A 21,731-nucleotide genomic window follows, 5' to 3' on the forward strand; every position below is an offset into this window, starting at 1 on the left:
TCGAAGATCAGGTGTAACTCCAAAAAAATTTATTTTTTTATTCAAAAGTTTTACTGCGTATTTCTCAATATGTATAAATATACCCTCAAAACTTTTTAAAAAATAATTAGTGTTTTTTTTTAATTCGAAAAAAATCTCTTCTTTGATAAGTATAACATATAGTATATAAAACACAGAAAGCCAATATGAAAATTCCAAAAAAACTGTGAAAGCTTGAACAAAAAAAAATTTTCAAAAAGCTAAATGTGAAAGCTCTAAAAAAGTTATGAAAGCTCTAAGAAAAATCATCATTTTCAGAAAGCCAATTGTGAAATCTTTTAAATAATCATGAAAGCTCTAACAAAACCCATTTTTTTCAGAACGCTAATAGTGAAAGCTTAAAAAATTTATGTAAGCGCTGAGAAAAAACATCATTTTCAAAAAGCCAATTGTGAAAGCTCTTAAACACTTATGAAAGCTCTATCAAAGACCTTTATTTTCAAAAATTTATTTGTGAAAGTTCCAAAAAAATTATTAATGTTCTAAGAATACCCATTAATTTCCGAAATCCAATTATGAAAGCTCTTGAAAACATATTTGGAAAGTTTTTTTTTTGGAGCTTTCACAAATTTTTAGAGCTTTCACAATTGACTTTCTGAAAATAATGGTGTTTCGAAAGCTCTAAGAATGGTAGTGTCTATAAAAAGATTGAAGATTTTTTCAAACAAAATTTCGAATTTTTTTTGGAGCTTTTTATAGACACTACCATTTTGCTTTTTAGTTTGCGATATTCATTTATAAGCTAGTTAATGCAAACTCCAAAGCGCTTCACACTTCATACTCATATAAAAAAATCCGTTGCCTTCCGCAAAACTTGGCGGTAGAGAAAGTCGACGCGAAACTAACAAATCCCCACCCACACAAGCTTGTAATGAATCGCAGAGCGCCAGAAGTCTATTTACTTTTCCAAATAAATATTATCTCAACCGTGTACTTAACCAGACAATCCAGCCGGCAATCAATCAAAACCCGTTTCAGTCAGGCGCCACCAGCACCATATTTAATAGTAGACCTCACCGCACTTCAACGCAAGTCAAGCAAACATTCCACTCACATTTGCCATTGAACTTTACTGGATACTGGTTACTCGATTCACTTCCGATTTGCTTGTAAACAAAACAGCAACCAAAGTCGACAGTCGACAACAAAGCAGAAACAAGACTTTTGCGCATAAAACAAACACAGCTGACAGCTGTCAGTAGGCAATGCTGCTCGCTGCTTGTTGCTGCCGTTGCTGTTGTGTTATGAGCAAGTTAAGTACTTGTAATGCAAACGGCAATACCAGTCGGTATGAGTCTGTATTATTACTTAGCAATGTTGTTAGTTGCTGCCGCTATTATTGCTGTTGTTGCTGGCGTTGGCGTGACGCATTAGTGCGCTTTTGCTGTTGTATAAATGTGGCATGCTGCTGCTGCTTCTTCATGCCAATGTAGTCGCACAAATGTTGACGCGCCCGCGTGTGTGCATGTGTGTGTGGTGTTTTGTTGCTGGGCGGCATTGTCATTAGTGTTGGCCCTAAATCAGCCAGGCAGTCAGTTAGTCACCAGTCTGGGAAGCCGCACCAACCTGTCTGCCGGGCCCTAACTCTCACGCTCCCTCGCACGCTCACCTAACAGCGGCTTTGCTCGCGCGCTCATTTTCCTGTAGTTGATGGGTGAGCATACCAACCAGCCAGCCAGCCGGTTGGCGAGCCAGTTCGTCACTCCAACAGGCCACCGCCAATTGTTAGGCAACGGCGGCTGCTATTAAGGCAGTAGTTAAGCAGTAGTAGTGGCGGTGTGTGCGGCGGCTTGTTTGTCTGCTTGCCTGCCCGGTCATACCAGTCTAACCGCCACGTGCTGCCAAGCACGCTGAACCTGAAACGGAACATCAACAATCAACAACCACTCGGACGGTGGCGGCGACGACGCTGATGACACAAACTTACATCGCTAACACTATCAACAACGTGCTATCAGCCGATCAGCTGTGCGCGCTGACGCTAATAAACAAAACAAACGCTCAACAGCTGATGCGCTCCAGCTGAGCTGGGCTGGGTTGCGCTGGGCAAAGGCAAAGGCAAAAGTACCCCTTTTAATAAGCCATGCATGCGATTGTTTACCCCACTGGGGCAGGGGAAGAGCGGCTAGCGGTCGCTAGGTAGGTACTCTGTGTAAAGTTGTCAGTCAACAATCTGTTTGGGCGGCAAAGTCGGCATCACGTCTCATCATCACCAGCACTTGTGTGTGGCGCGCATGCGTATGCAAAACTCAATCGCGTACACAAATCGCAATGAATGGGCGAGCAAAAAAGCATGCTCGCGAGTTATGAGTGTTGGCACAAAGCTATTAAAACGCGAGCGTGACGATGTGATTGCGATTATTTGCTGGCGTACATTACCTTGTAAATAATATCACGATCACGGTCTTTGCATTTTGAAGATGTTCGGAGCGTTTATTGACTGAAGACTTGGCAAGGTTGCACGAAAGGTCATGCCTGCACGCTTTGATTAACCGCAATAATCAGTTAAGACACATTTAAAAAGAGAGAATTAAAATCAAAGAGTTTATAAGAAGAAAAATTTTCGAAATTTGTGAGTTATATTGAGAATTGAATCAAATATTTGTAAACAGTCTAATTAGTTTCAATTTGGCCACTTGGAAATTTAAGCCATATATTTTACTTTCGATCTTTAAAATTCCTTGAAATCTGAACAGACACGGTTAGAATGAGAGCAGCAGTGAAATGTCTCCATTTGTCAAACTTATTACATTTTTTTAATTTCGGACACTGCAATGACAAAAAACATAAAAAATATGTCGACTGTTTCAAATATAATTTTCTTCTCTGAAGATCGAAATCACAAAACAAAGTTGCCAATTTCTGAGTAATAACAATACCAACCTACGTACTAGGACTCATCCTTCAAACAAAACAACTATAATTAAGTCTTTCAGGTTGAAATGTTGGAATAATAGAAGGCACCAAGTAGGCTTCTGTCATAATCAGGTTTAGTTTCTTCAATTGACTCAAGACGGAGGTCGTTTAAATCAATGCAGAATGCAATGGGGCATTAACGTAGTGCAAAAACCAAGTGGTGTCGGCACATAAGTACAGAATATTTTTATGAATAGCCCTCAAATGGTATTCTTTGGTAGGAATTCGGAATGCCCATATTTCGATAATCGAAGAAAACTGTCAACATAACCTTGATTTTTGACCTGCTTTGACATGTTTCTTTCGGCTTCGGTTTCCTCGATTTTGCCATGATATTGGGCCGATTGCTCGCCTGATTCCGGGTCGTAAGCATAGATCCAAGACTTGTCGCCAATAATAATACGTTTCATGACATCCTGATAGTCGGAAAGCATTGTTTCACAGACATTTATGCTGTTTTTCGAAAGAATTGAGTGACTTAAGTCAAAATGATCTTTCAAAATGGTTTTCACTGATCCTTTCGATATTCCAAAGACGCCAGTAAAGATCTGTGACTATTAATCGTCAATTCTCAAGCACCAATTCCTTTACTTTATTGACGTGCTGATCATCAGTTGGTGTTGATCGTTGTTCTCGACCCTCTTTGAATAATTCGTACCAATCAAAAACACTTGCTGGCGACAAAACAATTATCACCGAAGGCCTTTTCATTATTCTTCGAATTTTCTGCCATGATAACTTGAATGCAAATGAGTCGATCATCATGCCTTATCATATTTCCAACACATAAGCTTCTCTAGACCATCCAGCTTCTTCAAAACTAAACTTGATAAAGTATAAACGGCAGAATATAAAGCATGTTCGGAGGATATTGCGACGCTAGAATATTGACTCTGTGAATGCCTTGCCTTCAGTCGGTTTCCACAGGATATGTTCCACGACTTCCAAAGTTCCAACTTAAAAGAACCCCAGATCCACTTACGATCCCCAGTTCTGACCTGTGTTGAGAGTTGTGGTCATAATACTGCTAATTGTCCGTAGACACCTAGCCGTTATTAAGATGACAATGTCTTCCGCACATGCCGGTATCTTAGAGGCTTTATATTCCAAGTTCCTTAGCAGTTTATTCACCACTAATACCCATAGCAGCGGATATAGCACTCCATTTTGGCGAATACCTCTACAGACTTCCTTGGTCAGGAAGTTAAGCTTATAAGCCTAACTCTTTTGAGTAGGTTGGGTTCTACCTGAGTGTGGTACATAGCTGAACTTCATGAATTCCATAAAAATCGCTTTTGCCATGGCTCGGATAGGCAGAGCGCATTCTATAGCATTGCTGGAATGATTCTGTCATTTTTGGGAGTTTTGTATGAGTCTATGTGTGTTCGAGAACGTTTACCGCACTACTCCTTTCATAACTAGGACTTACCGCATCCTTACAGCCTGGTAAGTGCACACTGACTAGGTCTTCCAATGAGTCCTGGCAGTTGCCTGTCCATTCGCCGCTACTTTTGCGAATTAGACCAGGCGAGACGGGGTTTTGGGATAATACTTTCCTAAGTCGCGCCACCTCGTTAGTCTTTTTAAATCCACTACAAAATTTTTTCCAGGATTCTCGCTTTGTTCTGCGCACCAGCTTCCTGTAGTCTCTTAGAAGATCTTTATATTCTTTCCAAAAGCCTTTGTTTTCTGCTAGCTTGGTCTTGAAAAGGTCAGGGGTCTCGTCAAGCATCCACTCTACCCACCTTGCATGGAAAAATTGCAACATATTCGTATACCGTTCATAGTCAAAGCTTCACATTGGCTAAGCAATATTTCGCTTGAGCCTAGACATTTTTTATTATCATTTGTTTTTTTTTTTTAAATATGTTATGAGTGTTTATTTCATTATAATTTTTTGTATCTTCACATATTGTAAATTATTTTAAAATTTATTGCTGCTTTTATGGTGGCATTACTTCACCGTAATAAACTTAATGATCCGTCAAACATCACTGCCAGCGCCGCTTACACACACGCCAACACACCCATACAAAAACAAAGAATTTTAACATACACTTCAAATATTGTTGTTGTTGTTGTTTTTTTCCAAATTATCTATACAACAAATTTCCCAATTTAACAGTGACCCCCATTACAATGCCATGAAAAATGTGCTGAGCTACACGAAAAAATCATTAACAGCAGACAGAAATGGCAAAACAAAAGACTCAAAACACAAACCCCAGTGTGCAGTGTGCGGCGGCTTATTTCAGCCTAGCAAATGGCATAAACAAAAGTACAGCACAACAACAACAAGCTGCGAAAGCGCAAACTTACAAGCGTTTTCCACAATATTTTCTAAGCTCAGCACATTTTTTATGATTTTAATTACTGAATGTAAGAGTAATTTGCTGTTGTTGTTGTTGCGCCACACAAGCGCACTTACCGCGCCAACAACAACAACAACAACATAACTGCAATACGTGCAGGCAAATGAAAATCATCAAATAACTTAAACGATTGGCAAAAGGAGTAAAACAACAATAACAATTTACAGTTAAACTAACGAGTAAGCGCTAAAAGCATGCAAACGTGTACCGCCCGCCAGCGCTTCGCCGCGCCGCGCACCAGCGCTTAGCGCAAATCTGTGCGCGCGCTTTGCGGCCTGCTGGGGCGTTCGTTCCCCCGTCTGGCTGTCTGACCTTTGCGCGGAGAAAACTCACATAGTTGGCGTTTGCATTGCGCGGAGAAAAAAACCCAGCGATTGCATTGCGTTGGCGTAGCCGCGGCAGCCAGTTGCATGCGCGCCAGCTAGCGAGCGCGTCACATTGAATTCCAAGCGAAAAAAAACTAAATAAAATAAATGGCAAAATGACAGCGCATAACATATAGTAAATGCAATAGACACAACAACAACAGCAACAATAGCGAAAACGTTTTGCAGCCACATTGGCACAGCCTTCGTGCAATAGAAACAACAACAATTACAAATGCGCACACCAATCTAACAGCGCAATTCGACTGTCTGCCGCAACCGTCTCACCAACGAACATACGACATGAATTATTAAGATGCAGCTATGCGCTTACGCTAGCTAACAACGAACAGCAGACCCCCATGGACCAGGCGCTTGAACAATTGCCGCAAACTGACTGTATTCAAGCGTGAGCGCACACACACACAGAGGTGTGCACTGCCCTGGTAGGTGCGCTTTATGTGAATGCAACGTTGAAAAGTTTTTCTTACAACAACGAGACGCCGCCTCCGCCGTCGAGGTCGCCACAATGCTAACAATCAATCGATAGCCGCCATGCTGGAATTTCTATGAATTTTTTCTTTCAATTTCTTTGTTTCTAATCCCCAAGCCACAGTCGCTAGGCGCAGCGCTTTGAAGTTTCGCAGCAAATAGCTTGAAAGCTGCATAAAAGTAACGGGTGAGCGCACTATGCTTAGCCGATATAAAAAAGTTGTGGAGTATAGGTATATGTTAGTTCTAAGATAGATTAGAACAAGATAGTTGCATGGAACGCAAATGTGGAGAAGCGGAAGGAGAGGTGTAAGTCATATTATAAAACGTCATTAAAATTAAAAGCAAATGAAAATTGACTTTGGATTTCAGCTTCCATCGGTAGTGTGATCATACGTAAGGTACCACAGGGAGTCCGACTACTAATTTTAAGTTAGTAACTTAAGGTTGGAAATATAAAAATACTTTGTTAGAAAAGTACGACAGGCACGAGAGACTTTCTTAACTTTTTATAGTGTTCCCATATATTGGGTAGTCAAAAAAGTATTTTCGTTTTTCTAATCAAACTTCAACTTATTTTTTTATATTTATAATGAACTTTAATAAACCAAAATGTAAAATTTTGGTCGATCACTTTTTGCCATTTTTTCGCTAGAGACGATATTCCTTCAGTGTAAAACTTTTCTGGTTTCTCGGCGAAAAATTGCCACAAGTAATTTTCACAGGCTTCTCTTGAAGCCAACTTTACGCGATTAAGGGAGTTCTGCATTGACCGAAACAAATGGTAGTCCGATGGTACAAGGTCAGGGCAGAAGCATCAAAACTTCTCAGCCAAGCTCTCCCAGTTTTTGCCGAGTCATCAAAGATGTGTGTGATCTAGTGATGTTCTAATGGAAGATGAATCCTTTTCTGTTGATCAGTGCTGGCCGTTTTTTTGATTGCTAGCTGCAATCTCATCAGTTGTTGACAGTCAAATGTATAATCAATTGTTCCACCAGGCTGGAGCAACTCGTAGTGGATGATTCCTTTCCAATCGAACCAAACACTCAAAATAACCTTTCGAGGCGTCAATCATGGTTTGCGACGATTTGTTGAGCTTCACCACAGTTGGACAATGATCTTTTTCGCACATTATCTCCCTTTTTGATCCACTTTTCGTCTCCAGTCACCATTCGTTTCAACAAAGAATTGCAATGCAATTTTTTGCATTAAATTTTTCACAAACAACTCATGTGGTACCCAAACATCGAGCTTCCTTTTGCAGCCAGCATTTTTTAAATGGTTCGAAACCGTTTGATGATGAATGTTAAGTTCCTTAGCTATGTCATGGCTGCTAATACGACGGTCCTGGTCAATATTTTCCATAATTTCATCGATAGGTCGACCAGAGCGAGGTGCGTCTTTAGCTTCGAAATTTCCAGAACGCGATCGAGCGAACCATTGTTGTGATACACGAACTGATACATCATCGTCTCCGTAAACTTCACAAATTTCATTGGTGGCTTGCGTGGCATTCTTCCCTTTTTATACAAAAATTCTAAAATTCACTCATTTTTGAACAGCTGTTATCTTTTTCAACTTCCCCGAATTTAATTTTTTTTGATTAAATGAAGCGTAAAATCTTATCTTTCGAAACCATATGATATGACACAATGTGTTTGGCAGCACTGGAGATATACGACTGCAACAACATCTATGTATTGACAAAATACGAAAATACTTTTTCGACCACCCAATAATAAAGTTTTCCATACAAGAAGTTGAGTTTGATCGGTCAGTTTGTGTGACAGCAATATACTGTAGTGGTCCGATATCAGCGATTCCCACAAATGAGCAGCTTCATGAAGAGAAAAGGGCATATTTCAAAACGATATCCAAAAAACTGTAGGATTAGTTCACGTATATACAGGCAGACGTAGAGATCGAATCAGCCGTCTTTTGTATTTATACTTTATAATGTCTCTGACATTTTCTTCTGTGTGATACGAACTTCGTGGCAAATTTAAGATACCCTGTTCAGTGTGTAGAAAGACTATATTCAATAAAGAAAATTTATTTTTTTGCCTCATTATTTGTTACTAACCAAATAACAGTTTAAAAATTTCTAAAGCCGCAGTTAAGTTCGACTTGATTTCATTTTGGCGGTGTCGCAACCACTGTCGAAAACTCGCAGAAATAGTCTCGTTGGCAACGGTAAGGAACCCCATATGAAGACAAGAACCAACGCCAATAAGGACAGCGCCAAAGCTGAAAAGGCGCGGTTCGCGGGGTGTGTACAAAGTCATAAGACAACCAAAAGCCAACATATAACATGGAGTTGAAAAAGTATTTTCGTGTTTATCTGTTTTCGGCAGAGAGCAAAAAATCTGCAAGCACCTAACGACAATAAAGCAAACATTTTAACAGCAACAATAACAACAAAAAACGCCACAAGCATTGGTAAAAGCCAAAGAGATCTACATACATATGTGCGTGTGTATGTATTTAGATGTGTAGACAAGACTTTTGGTATATATACGACGCGAGCGCAGCATCAGCAAGACACCAAAATAACAACAACAAACAAAGTTTTGTGTTGTGACCAAAGCGATTAACGAAAAAGAGCAAAACTGACAATGATGTTAAAATTAAAGAGAATACAATGACGATTTTTTCAGCCAACTTTTCAGTTAACTTCAACCAATGGCAACAACAGCGGGCGAAGTGGTGATAATGGAGCTGGTGCTAGTGCTCGTGCAATGCTGATGCTGGCAATGGTGATGGTGGCGGAGGAGGCAATAAGAAATAACATTGCCATGTCTTGCTGATGGCAGTGCATAAAACATAAAATACAAACAACAACAAGAACAAGAAGAAGCATGCAGACAATACAACGAGCAAAGAAATACAGAAAACAAAAATTACAAAATAAAATGGAATATACAAAATAAAAGAGCAACTCAATGCCACGATGTTGAGAAACTGACAACCGATGCGATGAGAAGTGGAAAATGTAGCGAGTTGAATTGGAAATATATAGAAGATTGAGATGAAGAAACTCAAAAAAGGTGTAGACTTAAAGCCATGATAGAGCCACGAGAAGGTAATAAACAAAAACGAATGAGAGAGTACTACAAAAGAGCTAAAGGCGAAGCCACAGATCAAGGGAAAATGGCCAAAGACAGTAAAAAACATCGATACAATAACAATAATGGGGCATAAACAAGCGATTCGAACAACAAAAACGAACTGAAGTCAACGAGCAAAAGCAAAAATCTCAACGAACAAACAAACGAAAGACTTAAGTCACAAACGCTGGTATAAATTACAACGAACGAGCGCAGCGCCTACAGGTACAGCGTACAAACAACAACTACACGCGCAAATACTGTACATAGATTGAGAAGAGAGAGCAAGCTGTGATCATGCATTTGCGCTAGAGAGTTGGCGAGAGGTTTCCCAACACAACTTACAGGTACACACAACATAGCATCCACAAGCGACAAAGCGGCCGACAGTGTAAGCAAGCAAGCGAAGTAACGAGTAAACACGTCGAAAGCCAACCAGCTGAGCGCGGCTGCCATAAATATTTGTCGCTTTACGGCCAAAACAACGCTTCAGCTCGAATCCCAGCAGGTAATGCCAAGAGAAAGGAGAAGAAGAGAGAGCGCACACACAAAATTTTACCAAAGCAAATAGAGAGAGGTACAGCGCATGCGATGACGTAGCACAAATATAACACGCAAACGCCTGCTAATGTAGTTTGCAGCCAGCCAAAGCAACCAAGGCTCTGTGGCAACACCGACTGGCACGCAATGCTGCCACAAATACAAAGATCGGCACACCGCTGCCACCAAATCAGTCTATAGACTGACTCAAGGCAATTTTTCCGCAGAATAAATACTAACCACTAACCACCTAGCCACCACAATCATAGCACTGTCACAGCGACCTCGCCAGCAGTGGCTGCCAGCATAACTGTGCAAACTTTGACTTGGCATGCGGACGTCGTGCGCTCCACGCGAATGCAGCGAGTGCGCATTGCCACTTACACACAACACCACACACTAAAGGTTTCGACCCAAGCAACGATCGCGCGGCGCAGACAATCAGCCATGCAACCAATCTGCGCTTGGCCTCTTGCCGTATGACCGAGAGTCTGCACATTCACAACAAGACAGTTGCTTTCGGCTTTCTTTGCATGGAGTTAGAGGAAAAGTGCTGTGGATAGATGACCAGGCAGGGAGGGAGGTGTAGGAGCAGCTTTGCTACTTGATGTAATGGTTTTCGTGAAATTGAAGCTGCAGCCAGTTGGCTACATGCGAGTGCTATTTGCTGGCGCGTGGGCATCATGCATAAATAGCAATTGTTGGCTGACACAAATGTTTTGAGAGAAATTTGTAGCTTTAACTTACGAAGTATGTAAGATTTTAATTTATACCACTTTTCCTTTATTTCCAATTTAAGTGAAGAAAACATATTCCATAAGAATCGAGATATAGAAATTTAGCGCTTGGTATGTAAGTTTATATATTCACTGAGTTCGGGTATCTCATTAACTCTCGGAAAAATTTCATGAAAGTAATTTCGTCAAAAAAAAACGGTTTTCCATTAAGGTCCTGATTTTTAACGATCAGTTTTTATGACAGCTATACCCTATAAAGTTCCGATATCGGCAGCTCCCACATAGGAGTAGGCTTTTGAGGAGAAAATGACGTGTCCCAGACGTCTCCTTGTGGATCTTACAAACCTTGTACACCCTGTTCAGGTATAAAAAGTCTTGACAATGAGTCACGGAGAGCTCGACTTTTACTCGCACTCAATCTATTAATATATATGAACAAAACTGTTATAATTTGAGTTTTCAAATGGGAACGGATCTTTGCCAGTGGATACAATAAACAGGAATATTTTCATGGTTTACTAACACCAAGTGGATTCGGTTCAAGAAAGGTTTAGGTTAGATTCATCTGGTAGGCTGACAAGTCACGCATAGATCAGTTTTGGTCCTTTGCGATACCAGATGGAATTCAGTTGCTAGGTCCAAGAGGAATCGTCATCCTTTAGGATGCCTGCGCTTGACGGCCATTTCATCAGACTCTGCGGCCTCACTATTGATACCTCCTCTAGTGTATCATACTTTGGGGACCCCAGATGCTCACAGCGTTCTCTTTCCAATGCGGGATAAGTGCACAAGAAATGCATTGTTGCCCTGGTGGCCTCTCTTCTATCGAGTGCCAATAGGAATTTTGTGTACTTTCGATCTTGGAGTTTTGCACCCTGGTAGCTCATTCCATCGGGTATTGATTTTGTGTGCTATACTTCTGTTGAGATCGTCGTATAGACAATGTATGGATTTCCCAATGTTGATCACGTTTTCGGTTGTTAGCCGTACACCATTCTTGGCAATCTCGTCCACTATTTCATTGCCCTCGATGCCTTTGTGGCCTGGCACCCTGGAGAAGTGAAGTTGCCTCTTTCTGGCAACACTTCCTACTATAGCTCTTCTTCTCAGGCACTTCTGGCCGATATACGGTTACGAAGTTACTGCCTTGATTGCTGCTCTGGAATTACCTGCATATGCATTAAAGGCCAGCTCCGCGGCTTTCGCAACAGCAAAGACCTCGAAAGAGCTTGAAATATAGTACAGTGGTCCGGCAACTTAAAAGGTTGCTTTATGCCTCACTCTTTTCAGAATAAGTTAAGACTCTGACCCACCGAAACGCATTGATCAATTTTGTAAACCGAACTGAGATTTATAAAATTTCGATTGCATAAAAATGGCCACACCGAACTAGTTAGTTGGGTATTCAAATTAGCCAAGGAAAATAAGTAAACAATTTTGGATTTCAATTTCGAAAATTGTACCGCTGATTATGACACAAATTAAAATAAGTAAAGATAAACGAAGCGAAAAGCGATAAAAACACGCAAAACAAGTGAACAGTAAACCAAAAAAAGGAAAAAGACAAAAAACAATGACAACACACAGAGCAAATGATAAACTGGCTCAGAGCAGACTGAAATGTTTGGATTACCACGTTGGCTACTTAGTAGATGGTTGAAATGCAACCTGGGCTTGGCACGAGAGAGGCGCGCCGAAGGAAACGCACCAATCAAGAAACAAGTGGACCCGGTTCAAACTGCCAGAGAATGTTTATCACAGCGACCGGCTTAAGCTGCTGGGCCGTCGTGGTTCACAGAGCGGAGAGCAGGGTAGCCGCAGCTAATCACGAAACTGGTCACCAATACAGCGACAGCAAGGCGTACAGGTAAAAGGCACCAGGCGGTGGGTTGATAAGAAACCAGTAATATCTTTGGCAAGACACTTACCGAGTTCATAAGGCGCAAGTGTTTTGTAGCGTTGGAGCAGGGAGTGGGGAGCGTGGTGCGTCCGTTGGTAAACAAGCATGTAGCGTGCGCGGAACACGCATGCAAAAGTTATTGCCGCTGATTACCGCGCACTATTGTGGTTGGCTTTGTTGTTGCTGGCCGGTGAAGATGTTTGTTATTATTTCTTGACGTTGTTGGATTGCAGCGTCTGCGTTCGTTTTGTTTTGATTTGCTTTGCATTGCATCGCTTGCGGATTTGTTATGTGAATGACAGTTTTCGCGATTAATCGGTGGCACTGACTTGCGCCATGCCATTGCAATGGTGCAAAGATGGTGTTGCATGTGTATATTGCAAGGACAAAAATCAGCGCAGCGCTTTGAAGTGTAATGTTGAGCGATGGCATTGTTGTGCAGTAATGGCGCCTGAAGGATTAAGTGAAGCAGCAACGCATGCGCGACTGAACTGTGGGAACGTAGCTTTGGTGGCTGGATTGCGCCTAAGCGTGTGAACGGTAAAAGTATTTTATTGTAAGAAATATTTTTGTGACCAGTAAAGGCGAAATCGTTTATTTTTTAAATTTTTGGCGTAATACCCGATTTGCTTAGAAGGTTGCCACAGATTGAAAAATTTTAAGCCAAAAATGCAAAATTAAAAATTTATTAATGTAAAACTAACAAAGTGGAGAGGTTTAAAAAGCTACAGCTGAAAATATTTTTTTAAGAGTTGCCATATGGTTCAAAATATTTTCGAAAAGTGTTGCCACCCCAAAATTTGTTAAAAATATTTTTTTAATAGTTGCCATATGGTTCAAATCATTTTCGAAAAGTGTTGCCACCCCAAAATTTGTAAAAATAATTTTTAAAGAGTTGCCATATGGAGCAAAATATTTTCTAAAAGTGTTGCCACTCCAAAATTTGTTATAAATAATTTTTTACGGGTTGCCATATGATTCAAAATATTTTCGAAAAGTGTGCCATCCGAAATTTTTTTATTTAATTTCGAGCTACTTTCGATAGAGTTTCCATATATTGATCCATAGTTTAGAAAGACGCAAAATTCTTATTTAAAACGAATACTCATTAACAGTTATTTAACACAGTATTCTCCATAATTGGCCTCCAGCAACCAGAGGTTTGTCAAAAAGTATATATTTGAAAATAATACAGGCTTTTCCCTCTCCTTATAGAATTTAACACTTATGACATATATTTTATAAGGAAGTTTCACTTCATTGCGTATAATGTGGGTTGAATACATTATCGAAATAATACAATTAGTATGCCCTGAACCATGTATATTAACTTGGTACACAAATGATCACCATAGCGAGCTGAGTCGACTTAGCCATGTCCGTCTGTCTCCCATCTGTATAAACGCAAACTAATCTCAGTTTTTGAGACTTCAATCCGAAACAGACCACTATAGATATAGTTCCCATACAAACTGACCGATTAAACTCAAGTCCTTGTATGGAGAACTTTTCTAGTTGACAAGACATCTTCACAAAATTTGACATAGTTTATTGGCAAAGGATATGCAACAATCTCCGCAGATATTGTTCATAGCATAAATTATCAGCGTAACAAGCTGAGTCGATTAAGCCATGTTCGTTCGCCTGTATACTCGTATACCCAAACTGTTCCCTCAGCTTTTGAGATATCATAATTTGTACGCGGCATTTTCTCCTCAAAACGTTACTCATATGTCAGAGCCACTGTTATCAGACACTATAGGGTATAGCTGCCATACAAACTGACCGCTAAAAATCAGCACCTTCATGGAAAACCCGTTTTATTTGAGGAGGTATCTTCACAAAATTTTGCAAGGATTATTGCTCAAAGCAGTGCTTTAATTTTTCAACATATTATTCAGATTGGATAACTATAACATATAGCCCCCATACAAACTGACCGATCGAAATCAAGTCCTTATATCAAAAACTTTTCTGGTTGCCAAGATATCTTCACAAAATTTGATATAGATTATCGGTCAAGGCAATGCAACAATCTTCAAAAATATTGTTCAGATCGGACTACTATAGCATATAGCTGCCATACAAACTGACCCATCATAAACGAGATAAAGATCGTTTTATACCCTTTAATGCTATAAAAAATGCACCTGTGAGGGCTGTTATAGCTTCGGTGCAACCGAAGTTGACGGTTTTTTTTCTTATTTAAGAATATTTCATGAACTTTTTAGTTTAACGAGTTTCTTTTAAGTACCAAAAGTCAATTTTTTTGCATTTTTGACCAAATCATGTGATGTTATTTAGAACAAGACGATATCAGTTCTCATTAATATCGATATAAATCTATATTTTTCAAAGCTTTTAATTGTTGGTATTTATAATTATATTATTTCTTGATTTTCCTGCTAATCAATATAGACTGTTACGCGTTAAATATCTCTTTTTTCGCTTTACTTACATAATACGCATTTGATTGTAGTTAGCTTGTGAATGATGTTGTTGTTGTAGGCATTAATATGGTTGACATCGATTTTGTTGCTATTTGTAGTTGTGGCTGCAATTGCTATATGGTCTTGTTATTGTTGCTATTGTTGCTTTGTGTCAGCAGCTGGCCGGACAGCCACCAATAATTACATTTCTTCGCGTCTATTTGGCACTCAGTTGGCTGGCTATCTCAGCATTTCGGTTCACTAATAGTCGTTTGTGGTGACTGTTGTTGCTGTGTTGTTGTTCGACTGATTGCTTGGTTGTCTAGTTGTCTGGCTGCTTGCCTGTTTATGTGACAGTTTCTGGATTATATTGACTCATAACAAAAACATAAGGAAATCATAACTTTTTCAAAGCACTACCACTTCATTTCATTGCAAGTCTTGCTATGCTTGCATATGTATTTGTGTATGTGTTTGGGATTTTCTTTTATTTTTTATTATATACTAAATAAATTGCTTTTTGTGTATGTATTGGTGTGAGTATTGGCACATAAATTCACTGATTTAATTTCTATTCGTTTCCGGTTAATTTAATAATTTCATTTTTTTCGCTGCGACTGCAACAAACCGTTGTTGTTATTGTATTTATATATATTTTTACTATTTTTGGTCACTTTCCGCACACTTGTGTAACACTTTCCGTATATTTTTTCAATATTTGCAATTGTTTGCTTTGCCTGCACTTTGTTGTTGTAGAAATTTTATGAATTTTTTAAATTTGTTTTTATTGTTGTTATGCGCGCTGTTGCATTGCAATTGCACTGTAATAAATATAAAACATTTTTTTTTTTATTTCAATTTTATTGCTTTACAGCGCTAATGTCTGCGTATGTGTGCATAAGTGTGTATGTGTGTGTTTCTTTCTTTCAGCTGACAGGAGCGCTGCGACTTTAAGGCCACATTTATTGCAACGAGATTGAAGTAATTTAGTCGTTAAAAATTAATAACATGTTTATATGAAACTGCGAGATTTATTTCGCTTTATAATTCTTCAAAGACGCGGCAAACCCCTGCCTACAAATAGTTAAATGTGCTTACCCACAACCAGCGCCATGCATAGCTGCGCCACCCCTCAACGCCACAGCGTTAGCTCAGCTTGCTGCAGACATAAACGCGCAGGCGCATGCGCATTGGCATTCAACAAGCGGCTATGGCCGCGCAAAGCGCACAGGCGGAAGGGTCTGAAACCAATTGCTTTGGCTTGATAGTGTGTTGCACAACACTGCAGCAACTACAGGCAAGTAAAAGTCGGCAAAAACAACAACAACAAGCAACACTTCAATCGCCGTTAAATCTTTTGACTCTTTTATTTCTGATTTTATTGTTACCACAATTTTATATGCGTGTTGTTAGTGTTGTTTTTGCGATGTGGTAAGTGTTTGTTATTATGCCTTTTCCCTCACTTCGTTTTTATATTATTACAATTAATTTTATTATTTTTCTCATTTGATTACATTCCGTGTGCTTTTCCATTTAATGATTATTTATTTCGCTTTGCCTTTTTTACCTTGCCACATTTCTGTGAGCCATTTGCATTGCTTTTTACCACATTTTTTTGTAAAGGGTACCTTCACCTTTACTTTACATACCGAAATGGGGAGATATGTAAGTATTTGAAGAGTTCAACGGTGACTTGAACTTTTTCCAACCCTCAAAATATGTAAACAACAAATCAAACACGAAATCAAATAAGAAAATATAAACGGATAGCTAAAATCACCTGAACAATGACTGGTTTGGTGGCAATGACGCTGTGACGCTCACAATGAAGGGCAAAATGTTGATGAGAAAAAAGTACTGTTGCATTACAAAAGAAATGTGGAAGATGAGGGTGATAAGTGGGAGCAATGAAATGAAATGCTAAAGAAGTACTTAAATGATTACATACTATATATACATATATGGTATACATATATATATGTACTTAAAAAACACTTCAGAGGTCAAAGTCGTTGAGGAAAAAATATTTAGAAGGAAGTTTTAAAGTCGTGAGAAGCAATAATTCTCGAATTTACACAGAAACAAGTGAGTCTTGAATGTAAAGTAATGTAATTCAATGTAGTCTAAGTTAATATAACCAGTTATTTCTAATGTAACTTATTTAAAAATATATCTCAGCTTTAAAATAATGCAATTATAAGTAATGCAGTTAGTAGTAATGTAAGGGCTGCATAATTAAATGGAATATCGAGCCAAATATCTTAAATAAGCAAAAAAATTGAATTCTGTTAAGGTATTGAAGAGTAATTTTAAGTAATCTAATGTAATGAAAACATTTTTAAACTTTTTAGACAGTTTTGTGCCAAATATGTTACAAAAATTAACAATTTTAGCTTAGAGATTTTCGTGTACAATACTTGAAGTAATCAAGAAAAATTAAAAGTTTCCTTTTGGTAATGAGAAGTAATGTAATATAATCAAAATATTTTTAATTTCAATTCGAGCTTAATATTTTAATCATTCATGAAAAATTAAAATTCATTTTGGTAATCAAAAGTAATGCTAATTAATGTGGTGTAATACATATTAAACAATTTCAGCTTAGATATTTTCGTGTCAAATATTTGAAATAAACAAGAAAAATTAGAATTTTCCTTTTATTAATGAGAAGTAATGATAAGTAATGTAATGTAATCAAGACATTTTTAAATTTTTTTAGACAATTTCAAACCAAATATTTCAACCACTCAAAAAAAATTTAATTAAGTTTTGGTAATCCAGTAATGTCATGTAATCAAACAATTTATATATTTTTTTAGATAATTTCAAGTCAAATATTTAAAGTTTTTAAGACTTTTTCAAATTCAAAAGTTTAAATTAGTCAGTAATACAGTCAGCAATGTAATGTAATCAAATAATTTTTTAAAATTATTAGACATCTTCGAGTCAAATATTTGAATCAAGCCAGAAAAATTAAAATTAATTTTGGTGATCAAAAGTAATGCTAAGTAATGTAGTGTAATTAAAGGCTTTTTACAACTTTTTATACAATTTTGAGCTGAATATTTGAACTATTCAAGAAAAATTTTAATTACTTTCAGTAATCCAAAGTAATGTAATGCATTAAAAATATTTTTTTCAAGTCAAATATTTGGGGTTAACAATAAAAATTGAATTCCGGTTTTGAAATCAACCGTAACGCTAAAATATGTAATGTAATGCTATGTAAGTAATTTAAAATTTGATTAAATTAGTGATATTTAAGATGCAATAATTAGTTAAATACTTAAAGTAATGCAAGAGTAACACAATCTGCTTATATAAAATACACACACACATATATTATTCTACTACGCATACTTGAAGCGTTTATAATTTAACTAGGGATATTTTTAGTTTTCTTTTTTAAATAGCCTTATTCCAAGTAGCCACACTCTTTAGTACAGACGACTTCCGCTTTTATTTAATGAAAATTCAAGTAATTTAAAGTCAATTCGCATGACGCTGTCCCACATACTATCTACCTCATATATTCTTCTTCAGTCTGCAATCATTACAATCTAAATACTAAATACAAATATATTTATGTATGTATTACTCGTATTCCCATCATTGTTTATTTCATGTTTTTTGTTTGGTTTCTTGTGCGGCTGATTTTTGCTGTTTCTTCATTCTCTTGTAGTGGTTTTTCTGGTTACTAACTGATGAACTACACGACTGTGTTAGCTCATCGGGCTTGCGATGTGTTTGTTGTTGTTTTACTTGTTTTCGTTATTATTAATTTTGTTATTGTCATATCAGCTGTTTTCATCGCTTAAAATGCGCCAAAATCGCTAGTTTTGTGGGATTTCCGCGCTAATTTTTAAACATTAGTAATTTTTGTATTTCCGTTATATCTAGTTGCGGCATTTTTTGAGACAAGTGCAAGTCAAGTGTAAATGTACAGAAATATGGTTTATGACGTAAGTGAAATAGTTTTTTATATATATTTTATTTCAAAAGTCTTCGACATAATTTTTTATTTTGATTTATGGTCTTAATCATCACTATTTTTATCTAAATAAGTGTATATATGTAAGTGGCGTTTGAGACTTTGCAACTGAAAATCATTCGAAATTCGTAGAATTCCTGCTTAGGAAATATAAGAAATAGACCACAATTCACGGTGACGGAACGCCTAGTAATTTACTTTTATAATGTTATTATTCATATTCTAAATTGAGATCATGAGCGAAAATCGATAAAATTTGCTTTCACTTTTATGAGGCATGAATAAGACTTTAAAGTGGTGACTTGTTGAAGAGCACAACTTAAACGGGTGATAAAATTGTGTTCTTATTGTTCTCCACAAAACTTGTTTGGTGGATTAGTTGATTTGCATATGTATAATATATGTTTGTCCCACTGATATACATATATTTCTTACAGGTCTTGACATATTAATGAATCGTTGCTTATTGAGAAACTTTTGCAGAATCCATCAGTAAGATCTTATGATATTTTGAGTAAGTACTGTTCAGTCCAAACTAACTCTTTTTGCACTTTCCTTATTATACCCTGAACGAAATTTGTAGAATCGCGTACGTCGAAGACCCCATAAAGTATATAAGTATTTAGATACACATATTGGGTAGTCGCAAAAGTCATTTCGTATTTTGTCAATAGATGTCGTTGCAGTCGTAATCTCCAGTGCTAACAATCATATTCTGTCATATAGTGATGGAAAGGTGATGTTTTAAGCTTCATTTAACAAAAAAATAATCAAATTCGGGGAAGTTGAAAAAAGATTACAGCTGTTCAAATATGAAGAAATTCGCAATATTTTGAAATTTTTGTATAAAAAAGCGAAGAATGCCACGCAAGCCACCAATGAAATTTGTGAAGGTTATGGAGACGATGCTGTATCAGTTTGTGTAGCACAACAATGGTTCGCTCACTTCCGTTCTGAAAATTTCGAAGTGAAAGACTTTGCTCTGGTCACCCTATCGTTGGAAAGTCGATAAAATTATGGAAAAGATTGACCAAGATCGTCACATAAGCAGCCATGACCTCGCTAAGGAACTTAACATTGATCATCAAACGGTTTTGAACCATTTAAAAACGGCTGACAACAAAAAGAAGCTCGATGTTTGGGTACCATATGAATTGTTTGTGAAAAATTTAATGGAGAGAATTAATATCTGAGTTTCTTTGCTGAAACGAAATGAAATCGAACCATTTCTGTGGCAAATGGTAATAGGAGACGAAAAGTGGATCAAATGCGACAATATTGTATGAAAAAGATTATGGTACAGGCGTGGTGAGGCTCAACAAATGGTCGCAAAGCCAGGATTGTCACCTCGAAAGGTTATGCTGAGTATTTGGTGGGATTGGAAAGGAATCATCCACTATGAGCCGCTCCAGTCTGGTCAAACGTTTGATTCTACATTTTACTGTGTACAAATGATGAGATTGAAGTAAGAAATCGAAAAGGAAAACGGTCTGAACTGATCAACAGAAAGGACTCCGTCTTCCATCAGGCCAACGCTAGACCACACACATCTTTGATGACTCGGCAAAAACTGGGAGAGCTTGGCTGGAAAGTTGTGATGCATCCACCATATAGTCCTGACCTTAGACCATCGGACTACCATCTGTTTCGGTTACTGCAGAACTCCCTTAATGGAGTAAAGTTGGCTTCAAGAAAAGCCTGTGAAAATTTCTGGATAATGTCTCTAGCGGAAAAATGTCTCAACGAGTAAAAGTGGTCGACCACTATGGTTCATATTTGGTTCATTAAAGTTCATGATAAATATAAAAAAAATAAGTTGAAGTTTGACTAGAAATACGAAAAGACTTTTTCGACTACCCGATAAATATTATTAAAATAGTTATTCTATAATAATAAAATAAAGTATAATCAATTTCTTAGAAATTCTATACACATAAAATATATGCTATATAAATCTGTGAACACTATTTAGCTACAAGCATAAAAAGTTATAATTTTCAAAAATGTTTAAATTTTGTTGGAAAGTAAACAAGTAAATGCTAATGTGAAAAATCTCGCGCCAAGAATGTCTTATTGCGAACAAGCATGATAAAATGAAGAGGGTAAGCGCTATTAATATATTTTTTGTAATTCGCAACGCTTTTGGCTAAATAAATATTTATTTATAGATGCGAATAAGAATATAAGTTCAACGCTTAGCCAGAAGCGCCTAATAATTTCACCAATTTCTTTGCACAAATTTTTGCCTTTTTGTTTTTGCAAATATTTTTTAATATTGATTTTACTTTTACAGAGAGCCTTTCGCCCGCTGGTGTTGACTTTTTATTCTGTTTTCATTTCCAATTTATTGTTTGTGATCTGACTAAGAAAAAAGCGCGTCTTTGCTAATTAACACTTTTTTGAACACAGCGCTCCCGCACGCATACACACGCACGCAGACGCATACACAGACAGGCGCGTTTAATCAACTCCAATGGGTTTTACGTTACAAACACTAGCGTATACCTATACACACGCCTCACGTTATTAGTACGTAGCTATATATTGCTGTTTGTGTGTGTGTGTATGTGTATGTGTATACTGGTTGGCAATATCGACTCACATCACTGCACCAACACAACGACACGTGAATGGGAAGACACGAGAAGCGCGCGCCGCGCGTCTTTTACACAAAACACGGTTGGCATTCTGTTGTTGGCGAATTTGCACTGCGGCACAACAATAATAACAACAACTTTGACGTTAAACGCGCTGTACACGGATACATTACAGTGTATATATTATTCTTTTCTTTACTTTTTTTTAATTGATTATTTTATATTTTCCACTCGAATGTGTGGCAG

The 21,731-nt window shown here is 37.7% G+C and overlaps 1 protein-coding gene across 5 annotated transcripts in view; it reads right to left on the reverse strand.

Moving 5' to 3' along the window:
• The window catches only part of LOC120770033 (protein grainyhead), a 273,442-nt gene that overhangs the window by 239,780 nt on the left and 11,931 nt on the right, over positions 1 to 21,731 (reverse strand). For 2 of the 5 annotated variants that reach the window (XM_040097148.1, XM_040097143.1), the window contains exon 1: positions 14,927 to 15,673. The exons of 2 other annotated variants lie outside the window; for them this stretch is intronic. The gene's annotated coding sequence lies outside the window, so the exon portion shown is untranslated. Of the gene's footprint in view, positions 1 to 14,926; positions 15,674 to 21,731 lie in introns of those variants that run through there. One more of the 5 variants, XM_040097147.1, reaches the window with a different exon arrangement.

Source organism: Bactrocera tryoni, chromosome 3 (assembly GCF_016617805.1).
Source record: "Bactrocera tryoni isolate S06 chromosome 3, CSIRO_BtryS06_freeze2, whole genome shotgun sequence".
In the NCBI taxonomy this organism is placed as follows: Eukaryota; Metazoa; Arthropoda; class Insecta; order Diptera; family Tephritidae; genus Bactrocera; species Bactrocera tryoni.